The following is a 12,448-nucleotide window of genomic DNA, read 5'->3' as shown; positions in this document are numbered from 1 at the left end:
CTGTAGGTCAAAGCTCTTTGTAAACTCTCTAAATTACCGTAGCCATGTAAGACATGTTTATTTTCCTCATATGCATAGAACTTGTTCAGAAAAAATGAAGTAATTTGCCTGAGTCGTTTCAGATAGGTTCATGGTATCCATTCTCCTTAATGGCTTCACAGAATGTCGGTTACCTTTCTCTATGTGGTCTCATATTGAGTAATATGGTATTGCCACACCTATGTTAATTTTACAAGCCTTCTTTCCCGAAATCAGTCATGATCTGGCAGCCAAATTAGGGACACTGCCTTGTTTAAGATATCACTCAGGCAGTACAGGAAAGGTAGAGGAATAAAATGAATTGTCAAGTTGAAGTGAAGGGTCCATGTGATCAAGTTATCCTGTTTACTGTGGGCTCCAGGTTAGCAGCACACTGTCTATCTTGTTAATAATTTATCTATCACCAGTGCCCTCCTATCATCTAGGGATGGATCAACATTGGCTACATATATAAATAAATGAATAAAAATCTATTAGATATGTATTCTTCTGAGAAAGCACTGTGAGCAGTTTAAAGGACATAGATACCATGATTCTTAAACTCACTCATCAACTGACATAACGACAAGCACAGGGTGAGTAAAGGGCTAGTGTTCCTTCTTTGGGCATCAGAAATGTACACTTTTAGCCTTAAGGGGAGAGAGAATCTCTGAGTATGTGTAGTCTTACCATTATAAATATTTTTTTTTTTTTGTATTTTCAATAGTTTGTTTCTGTCTGACATCCTTCCAGTTGCCTGAGCCAAAAACCTTAGAATGATCTATGATTTCTCTTTTTCTCCCCACCTACACCTGATTCATATATTCTCTTGGCTCCAATTTCAAAATATATCTAGAATTTTAACACCAGATATTCTGCTGGCACCCTAATCCGAGCAATCATCCTTTCTTTCCTAGATTATTGCGAGAGACTTTTTCGGATTTACTCCACTGCTATTACCCTTCTGCACTCCAGTCTATTCTCATGCAGCAACTAGAGTGATTTATTGAAAAGGTAAGCCAGATCATGTCACTTCAATGGCTCCCCATTTGACTTGGAGTAAAAGCCAAGATCCTTCCACATGACCTACACAGTCCTCTCTGCTCTTACCCTCTGCTGTCTCCCTCACCTCCTCTTTGCTCATGCTGCTTGCCCTTGCTCACAACTCATCTAGCCACATGGGCCACCATGATGGTCTTCAAACACGGCAGTCATGCTTCTAGTTTACAGGCTTTGTTCCCTTTGTTCTTTCTCCCTAGACAGCTCTTCATGCAGGTACCTGCTTGACTTACTCCCTTACCTCCTTCCAGTCATTGCTCAAATCTCACTTTTTTCTCGGGGATATACTAGCCACTCTATTTAGTGTTGCAAATGGCCTACCCTACCTTTCTCATCTTCCACAATTCTGATTCTCCTTACCCTTTCTGTTCTTTAGTTTTTACAGTACTTGTCACTCTCAAATATAATGTTGTTCATACTTTTATGTTGATTGCTTATTTTCTGACTCCCCCTCAAGAAGTTTCTCTCTTCCAGGGCAAAGATCTTTGTCTATTTTGCTCACTGGGTATCCTCACAATCTAGAATAGTGCTTGACGCATAGTGCACACTCAATGAATAGCTGCTGAAAAATGAATGGCAAGGATTTATCTATCCCTGTTCACCTCTACTATAGAAGAAAACCAAACACGAAGAAGCAAGGGACTTTGAATGGGAAGAACATGTTGAGTATTCTATCATTTTAGGCATAAAAATCACCTTCAAATACACAGGGGCAAGTTAATCAGCACATATGTATTGAGAACTCAATGTATATGTCATAGATTTGTGTAGGCTCTGGGTAGATACAGAAGAAACATAAGATATGGTGTTTACCTCCAAGATAACCTCTTGGTTGTAATTAGTTAATGAACAAGTCTGATTTACATTAATTAATTAGTAGAAAAATTACAACTTGTTATATGGCTTCATGGAGTTATTCACAAACTTGACCATGCATTAGAATCATCTGGTGCGCATGTTAAACTGTTGATTGCTGGGCTCCCTCCACCCGGAGTTTCTGATTCAGTAGGGCAGGATTGGACCAGAGAATTTACATTTCTAACAAGTTCCCAGGTGATGCTAATGCTGCTACCCCACACTTTGAGAACCTCTGCTCTATGGTAATGATTCTCAACCCTGGCTGCTCATTAAAATCATCTGAATTTTTATTATTTAAAAAATATGTATTGATGACTAGGCACCAAACCCTAGATTTGTATTTAATTAGTGTGGGGTGGGACACAGTCAATTTGATAATAATGTCCATCCACTGAAGAATGACTGTTCTATTATAACCCAGAGTTAGAGTTTTCATATTATACCAATTGAACACAGAAATACTATTCTAGATGAGCAGGCCCTTTGCAGTGAACAATGCATTATATCAGTCAATTGATCTTGTTTCCTTCTAGTATGATTTTTAGACTTTAATTTGAGGAAATAAACTAGAGCATTATCTTCTTTTCAGTTCCCATCACTATAACTTGTCATAGACAAAACTAGAGAGGAAAATGCAAAGGTACAAATTCAGATCTACTCCCATTGGGATTCAATGACCTTTTGAGCAAATATTGTTTCTTTTTTTATTAATAATTCCAACACACACTAAGAAGACCACCATCTCCCTTTTGATTTTCTACACCCCTCAGCCCACAGGTTTCAAATTCCTCGGAATTTATTCACTTTAAAAGAGTAGTCCTTCATCCACTCACCAGGAAGAGCAAGAGCTGGAGAGCCTACTGTGACCACTTTCCAGATGTGATTATTTCTGTAGCAACCCAAAGATTGTCACTGTTAACTGATGTAACCTTGTCTAACAGATCTGCATGCAGTGGCTCACAGATAACTTTGCCAGTCCAGGTACTCATAGAAACTGTAGAAGGATGTCACTGTGCTCTGTGCTCTCAAGGTAACAGTTCTTCTGAAGTACACTGACATGCTCAAATATTCTACTTAAAATGGAGCTGCTCTGTCAATGTGGCTCAGTCAGGTAGGGCTTTCAGCCTAAACAGCATGCTCTGCTAGAGCCAGCTCTCATCCAAGGACGTGTAGGGCCCGCTGACACATTTCAGGATGAATTTGAGGCTGAGGCTCTTTTCCTGAAAGGAACCATCCATTTCAGTCTATGACAGAGACTCTAATAAGGTGGATCCTCAAAGAGGAAGAAATCTGCATTCCTTTTTCTCTAGATGCTCCTTGGCTCCTATGCATACTCTTTCACCCACATTCCAGCTATCACCTCTGCATACCAAAAAAATTTCAGAATAAAAGCTATGGGTAGTCTCAAAAGTAACTGTCACCTCTTTTCCACAAGATGATGAATCTTAGTAAAATATTATCTGTTTGCTTTACTAATAGAGGCCATTCAAAAATCACTATTTTCCTAATAATGAAAATCTACTCTAGGTTTATAGCTATACCATATAGTCATAAAAGGGATGGCATATATATATTTTTAATTCCTCCTTAAAGGAAATTTGCTTTTTAAGCTGAAACTTTCTTCTCCAAACATACCAAGGCAAGAAACCATGTTTTATTCATTTGATATTTACATTCCCCCTCCCAGTCTAGCATACCATGTGGAAAGCACTGACTGAATGTTAAATTGAATTAAATTCCTCCCATTCATCCTATTTCTACTTATACAAAATATGTCTCTCTGGTATTTCTACTCTTCTCATTGGAGATCTATGAAATAAATGTAATAAATTTTGAACATGAAAATTCTTCAGATATTTGATGGCAGCTCTTTTGTCCCCGCCGTCTTGGTGTTCTTCATTCCAGACTAAACGTCTAATTCCTTTAACTGTTTTCATATGTTAGGGAATCAACAATCCTCACCACTTGGCCTTAGATCAGAGGTTCTTAAGCTGAAGTCTATGGATCTGTAGGGAATCTATAGATGGCTTTCAAGGAATGCTGTAAACCTTCTGAAATTATATGTAAAATTTTGTCAGGATATTAAACACATTTTTCTGGAGGAGCTGTCTATAGCTTCTTTTAGATTCCCAAGGAGAGATTATCTGTGATCTCCCAAAGATTGAGAATCACTGATGGAAAAATTACTCACTTTGTCATTGTTGGTTTTAAAATGTGGTTCCCACACTTGTACCTAGTGCTGTGGTACTACCAGAGACAGCACAGAGGAGCTGGTCTTTTACCATCATACACATGGACACACACACACACACGCACACACAGATGCACAAAATCACACATACTCATTATCAAGCTAGTTTCCACTGCTACTTTTATATATCTTTTAGTGTGGAATTCATATTCTACATTTACAGCCGTCAGACTTCATCATGTTGACTTGGCCCATCATAGTCATAAACATTTTCTTGCATCTTATTTGTTACATTAACCTTTCTGGTTTCTAGTCATTTATAAATTTGATAACCATTTCTTCTCTCTCATCTTGCATGTTGTTGATAAAACTGCTGACACCTCTATATCAGTCCATAAAAGATCTCCCTACACATTGCTACGAATTCATTAATCTACATTCTTTGGAGGTTTATCAGTTGGATACACTGCTGTGTCATACAATGCATATCCACTCAATGTTTTAGAAGAGATGCCATGAAAAATTTTGATAATGCCTAAATTAAATCAAGGGTTTACTCTATCAACAACATGCGGTTTGCTAATCCTAACACCACAAAAACTAAGGTTAGTTTGGACAAAACTGCTTACCACAGTGTAATCAGTTGCCATTCAGTTACTGACTTTCCCTTTTCTAAATTTTGGTCGGCAATTCTAGAACATCACCAGTTTGAAATAGTCATTGAAAGGAGATTATCAATACATTAATTCATAATAACCGCATGCTTAAAAGTGAGAATTTTAAAATAGACCAAGGTTTAAGTATTAAATTGATTACCTTAAGAAATTGGCATGTAAAGCAATAAATTTACCCTATGATATAAAAACAAGCATTTTAAGAAGATCGAGAAAAATTGACCCACCTTGGTACAATAAGAGTTTGCTGTCATTCCTTCAATGGCAGAGTGAAGATTCTTTGTATCAAAACTGCAACATATAATCCTTGTGTAAATATAGAGATATTGAATTATTTATAAAAAATTAAACACTGATTTTATATTTTCTCAAAAATAATCTTTTTCCCCTTATTTGAATAGCACATGATTAGAATAAAAATGATGTTGCAGAATAAAGCACTTATGGGTTATTGTCCAAATCAAATATGAATTTAATTTAATATCACAACTGATGAAAATATTTATAACACTTCAAGAATAACCACATATTAAATTATAGATGGCTTATTAGTTTTAATAATATGTAATTTATGATATTGATTTACTGTGTGAACAACTACATTATAAATGTCAATAACTTTCTAGAACTTAAAAAAAGATAGATTAAGAGAGAGTAGTTTGAATTTCGGGGTGTGAAGCAAGTGAAATAATAGTGAATGAATGATTCAATAAATAAGAGAAAATATTAAGCAAAATGGAACACGTAATAAAATACCTGTTTTTATTTAAAATCAATGTGTTGCATCGAGAAAATTTATTCCCGTTTTAGAAATATAAATGTACACAAAAACAAAACTTTAAAGAATAAAATAAAAGTACTTTTTAATATGTTTTCTATCAAAGTTTTTAAGGTTTGTAAAACATGTACATAATCAAAGCACATTTAATTGCTGCAGAAAAGAAAACATTAACTTCCTTAAGAATGACCTTGGTTTTGCGTAATATATAATTTTATTGGCTGAGATGCAAACCATGTATCAGAGTGAAAGGGCTGTCATGCAGGTCGCTCACAAAGGAAAGAGATGGAGGTACTAAGATAACAGGAAACCATGATAAGTTAATTGCATAAAATATGTTTCATATATTTATAGTTTGGGAAATTACTTTAACTGTTTGGAAAGGCTAATGACATGCTTTTAGATCAAATGATATGTAAATACCTATTAAGGAAAAGGAACTTTTGAACCTGAAATTGTTATGCCTTCCTGCATGCGTCAGCTCAAATAACACTCCTAGTAACATCCTTCTCAAATCATGTCCATCGATATGTGACTGCTTGCTTGCATGTTCCCAGGTACATGTTTCCACCTGAAGAATGGCTAAAATATCTCTATTAACACCAAATCCCTTCCTCGTCCTGTTCTTTTGTCCCCAGCTGTCAGATGTGACTCATGTTTATCAGTCATTGAGTCCTGCCATTCTATTAAGGGTGGAAGGGAATGGGTCTCTGTGGTTTTGAATTCTGAGCTCAGTGGTATATTTATTAATGATAACTGAGACATAAAACACAAAAATAACATATCATCCTACCACACACAAGACAGGGATCTTCCACTTTTGGTTTCACCGCCATTCCTTCTCCTTTGGAGAAGGAAAGGTGGCAAAATAAACTACGGTGGGCATGTTTGATTAACAAGAGGCTTCAACCACCCACTATCAGTAGCATTCTCGTATAAACAATTTGTGGTGTACTATCCAGTGGCATACTACTTAGAAATAAAGAAGGAACTACTGTTACACGCAACAGTATATATCACAAATATAAAGAAGAGAAAATCAAGATGGTCACACAAAATACATACTGTGATGTTTTTTCTATATGAAGTCCATGACCTGGCAAAAGTAACCTATTGTGATAGATTGGAGAGAGTGGTGGCTCCCTTGAGCGTGCAGGCTATGCACTGACATGGGGCATGAGGGAAACTTCTGAAATGTCTTATATTTTAATCTGGCTGGTGAGTACCCTAGCGCGTAAATACATATGGAAGCTCCTCCAGCTGCACTGTGCTAAATAATACCTTAATGAACATTTTTTTGAAAAAAGATATTATCAAAATGAGGGTAATTAGATATAAATTTGCGTATATTGCATGTAGGTATATATAACTTTGTCGTTTTGTTTTGTAGCTACTTAGCTGTGTTAGCAGTTCTACTACCTAAGATATTTTAAATATTATTTCTGGTTCCTCTCTTACATCTCAACTATCGTGTCTTATTTTTCATTCTACTTTTCATTTAAGCTACCTTTTAATATTTTATAAGCCAATTTAAATATATTTTCTGAAACGGGTATGTCTTAATTTGTATCTAGCTAGAATTCTATATTAGTGCATTTGTAGTAAATTTTATGAAGCTTCTGGGTTAAGACTTCAGAAACAGAATATTACAAAGCCCTTTATTTACCAACTATATTAATTTTGATAAAATACAAAATAGGGTTACCTTTGAGTTTCTAGAAGCCATTGTCTTTGTTCATGATTGGGAAAATCATGGTTTAGAATTGGGAAACATTGTATAGTATATCTTATGTAATAACATTTTCCAAGAAAGTAATATAAACATTTGCTATATAAGTATAATTTTTAGAATATTGTATCTAAATTTTTATTTTATAGTAAATAAATTTTTTGATGATGTGTGTAATTGTTCCGACTTGTGGGATACAGATAATCAGCTAACAGAGCAAGGAGATCCAAATTGCTGCTGAAGGACCTTATAGTCTATAGTACATATCTTTCTTCCATCTAGTCACTTTTAGCTTCCAAAGAAAGAGAAAGAAAATATAGAAGGAAGGCAATATCCAACAACACACTGACATTGTTGGAAGACCGTGTAGACATTTTATAAAGTCAAGTCACCCTTAGTCCCTTGGTTTTGCTTTCCCAGAGAGGGGAATCATTTTTTTTTTCCTTCTGAAATTTGTTTCCAAAAAACTGTAGTGTTTCCTGGAATTAAACAAAAATCTAATCAAGCCATAATTTTCATATACCACATGATGCATGCATGTGTGTGTTTTTGGTGATGTGTACCTCCCCAAATGACACGGAATTACCATACATGACGTATCAATCATGCTCATGTCAAAATGAAACCTCTGACTGGAAAAGTCCATATACCTTCCTAAAATAATTGCCTAAGAAGAACGTTCCTTCTAATGTTTAAAATCTTGTGGAAATATACTCAACCTTCAAATTTCTCATTCAGTGAAATTTGTGCTGTAATATAGAAAGTAGAGAATTGGAAAGATAATTTGTTTGTTATTTTGCATGAGAACACACTAATGCATTCTGATCATAAAAGTGGGGAAAGGAATTTTGTGTATTTGTACTTGGCTGAATAAAGTCCTGTATTAGTGCTTAAAAAATAAGGATATGGAAGAAGTCTTATTTTAATGACAAAGCAATACAGATTAACTATTTACAGTAGTTAAGAATTAACTACTAACAATTTTCTTCTTAATTGCAAGATTTCAGAATGCATGGAAAGTGCCCAATGTAAATTAACATTTGGTCAGAATAATCATGTAACTCCCTCCATGATAAGTATAATTTGGAAATTAAATAATATCCATTTCCCACAATCAGGCTCATGGAAACTAAAATCTTTGTGGGATGCCCAATTATTCTACTGTTGGAAGGTCAAGAAGAACATTGAGGCTTCCAAAATGTATAAACATCAAGAACTGTGGTTGATGATGATAGAATTTTATAGAAATTATTATGATCACTTTTGAAGTTTAGAAAGCTGAACAATGTATTAATAAGCCATGGATTCTGAACTGTTTTCTCCCATTACAATATTTAGTCTGAAAATATTCCAGCGTAAGTGAAATAGACTCATCTATAGGGTATTAGAAACATTTTCAAATATGATATTTTTAGTTAAGTAGAATTAATAGCATTCAAAATAGCCAGATATTTGTATTTCTATTGACTAAATTATCTAGATACTTATATTCTTTAAAATTTTCTTTTTCTGGATCTCTATTTACTAATCTTTTTAACAAACTTTTTTACCTCATGGAAGATTTTTAAAACATATAAGCATTCCTCTAGTCTTAATAGAGCTACTCCCTGAGTTATCAGCATCTTCTGACTAGAAATCTGTGTATGTGAACAAAGGTAGGGATGGTTAAATAGTGAAACCTGTTGTTACTGCTCTTTTCTCCCACTTTTAACACAAATTTTTAAAGTTTGCCTTAGTTGGAGAGGGATGTCAGGACTTCAATGAGGTTGGGCATAGCTCTCATTCTGAATAAAGTTAAATGATCATTGGCTTTTTTTTTCCTTATATTTCACAGTCACCATGCCAACACTAGTAAAGAGCTATCTCTCAAGTCATGTCTCTGGATAACTTTTAAAACCAAATATAGTGAAATAGATTAAATATCTCTAAAGTCATTTCTCTTCAAATATTTTTTTAAAAAGGATTTTAGAAGTCCATTTATTGTGCTGTTTTTCTTCCTGAATTTTAAATGCAGCTTCTGTGAGAATATTTCTCCCACGCTTCTTTATTGAAAATGGACTGTTTTTACTTTGGCAGTTAGATTAGTTTTCTTTTGTTTTTTCAGCTAGCCTAACCACTTCACTTTAAAAACCTTTTCTGTGGAAAAATGCTTTCCATCTCCCCAATAGCCAACTTATGAACAAGTATATGCATCACAACCTGGTTTTAAGTGGGGAACTTACCATATTAAAAATGTCTGTCTCTTAGTGACGTGCTGATGTCATTATTAACAGTAATAACAAGTTCCGAATGCCACTTTCCATTGCTAGTACATTTAATTATGGATCTTAGAAGGCACCATAGAGAATCCATTCTAATACTTACAAGCACTTAAAAACATATTTCTAGGTTCAGTTTCTCTTAAAAAAATCTCCCACTAAATCCAGCATATAAATACGTAAGAGTGAAGGGATGGGGATGAGAGATGGGTAGATAGACATCTGCTCCATCACTCTCCATTCAGATCCCTAGGGGCCTCTGAGGTATATCCATAGATGCTTTGATTGAAAATGTCAGATCTAGTCTATCCGCTTCATTTAAAGATATAAAGCAGATTCAGAAAGGGGAAATAACTTGCAGAAGTCAACACACAGGTCAGTGGAAATAAAGATGTGAGTCTAATCTCCTGAATCGTTAAGCTTTCTTGTCTTGAGTAGTGTTGGTTTGTACACTATTTAAGCAAATAAGTCATAAAAGGGAGCTCAAGTGTGGCTTATTTATATCTAATATTTGAGCCCTTTATTTGTTCTCTTTCTTCAAAATTGGAAAAAATTGACATTAGGCAGATTTCAATGTTTAAAAATAACTGACCACACTGAAGGTGTCATGGAATATTTCCAATGTCAGGGAGTGGGGAATAGCACTTCCACTCTTTTTGTCTTCTTATGACTGGACTAATAATAAAATTGACCAAAGACCAGGTTAACAGGAGAAAAACCAAATTTCATTGCATATACACAGGAGAATCATGAAAATGATGTTCCGCAAGTACACAAAGCAGGCAGTTCATACATCCTGTATACAAAGAAACAATAAATTGGTAGGAAATTGACAGGACAAAGAAACTTAGGCTTGAAGTATGTAAATAGTGAGGAATTTAAACAGAGTTTAGATTTGAGATAGTAAATTAATAAGGTTTGTTTATGCAGGCTTCTCAGACCAAAATTCCCTAGCTCTTGTGATAAGGAAGCAAGGAGAGCACCTTTCACATAGGAGATTGATTTTCTGCTTTTGGGAGGAAGAGACAGGAGGGTTAGAATGCCCTTTTCACTTCTCTAGTAATTTTAACTCAAAATAATAAGAGATTGCTGGGAAGATGACAGTGTAGAAGGACTCTGAACTCATCTCCTCCCATGGGAACAACAAATTTACAATTACCCTTGGAACATTACCCTTGAGAGAGAACTGAAAACTGGATAAAAAGAACCCCCACACCAAAGGAGCAATCTTAAGGTTTGAAGCTTTCCCTGGAGGAGCAGGGGATCTGAGCGAGAGAGCTATGCCACATTAAGCAGCTTTTGAACTCAGCACAACCGAAATGAGTGCCATAATATCTGGCTTTGCTGGATATTAACAACAATGGGGGAATACTCCTAGGAAAGCTACTGAATATAAGAGAAAGAAAAGCCTGTTCTTAAAGGGCCCACACACAAATTCACCCATTTTGGAAAGCAATACAAAATCACCAGAAAAAAAGGTGCACAGTCTTTTGGTGAAAAGAGACTCACTTCATAGGAATACCATGTCTGACTGACAAGGGCAACAAAAGAAAAAAATAAGCAAATGGGACTACATCAAACTAAAAAGCTTCTGCACAGCAAAGGAAACCATCCACATAATGAAAAGGCAACCTAACAATGGGAAGAAGATATTTTTGTAAACCATATATCTGAAAGGGTTTAATATCCAAAATATATAAAGAGCTTATACATCTCAACAACAAAAAAACAAACAACCCAATTAAAAAATGGGCAAAAGAACTGAACACACATTTTCCCAAAGAAGATATACAGATGGCCAATAGGCACATGAAAAGATAGTAAACATCACTAATTATTAGGGAAATGCAAATCAAAACTACAGTGAGATCTCACCTCACACTCATCAGAATGGCTATAACTAACAAGACAAGAAATAACAAGTGTTGGAGAGAATGTGGAGAAAAGGGAACTCTCATATGCTGCTGGTGGAAATGCAAACTGGTGCAGCCACTATGGAAATAATATGGAGATTCCTCCAAAAATTAAAAATAGAACTGCCATATGATCCAGCTATTCCACTGCTAGGTATTTATCCAAAGAACATGAAACCTTAATGTGTATACACACACACACACACTCACATATGCAGCCTATGTTCATTGCAGCATTATTCACAATAGCTAAGACTTGGTAACAACCTAGGTGCCCATCAAGGGATGAATGGATAAAGAAGTTGTGGTATATATACACAATGGAACGCTACTCAGCTATAAAAAAAAAAGATGAAATCTTGCCATCTGCAACAACACAGATGGATCTTGAGGGTATTATGCTAAGTGAAATGTCAGACAGAGAACGTGAAATACCATATGATCTCACTCATAAATAGAAGACAACAACAACAACAACAACACAAACACGTAGATACAGAGATTAAATTGGTGGTTACCAGAGGGGAAATGTAGAGGGAAGAGGGTGGAAGGGGTGACTGGGCACATGTGTGTGGTGATGGATGATAATTAGTCTTTGGGTGGTGAACATGATGTAGTCTGCACAGAAATCGAAATATAATGATGTACACCTGAGATTTATATAATGTTATAAACCAATATTATCTCAATAGAAAAAAGGGAGAATGAAAATTAGAATGTTTTAGGGTTTGGCCAGGTGGCATAGAAGCTAAGTTCACATCCTCTGCTTTGGAGGGCTGGGGTTTGCAGGTTCAGATCCTGGATGCCGACTTATGCATCACTTATCAAACCATACTGTGGAAGGCGTCCTACATTTAAAAAAGAAATGGAGGAAGATGGGCACAGATGTTAGCTAAGGGCCAATCTTCCTCAGCAAAAAGAGGAGGATTGGTGTCAGATGTTAGCTCAGGGCTAATCTTCCTCAAAAAAA

The sequence above is a fragment of the Equus caballus genome, chromosome 15, assembly GCF_041296265.1.
Source record: "Equus caballus isolate H_3958 breed thoroughbred chromosome 15, TB-T2T, whole genome shotgun sequence".
Taxonomy (NCBI): domain Eukaryota; kingdom Metazoa; phylum Chordata; class Mammalia; order Perissodactyla; family Equidae; genus Equus; species Equus caballus.
The sequence above is the reverse complement of the archived record's forward strand: the minus strand, read 5'-3'. Positions refer to the sequence as shown.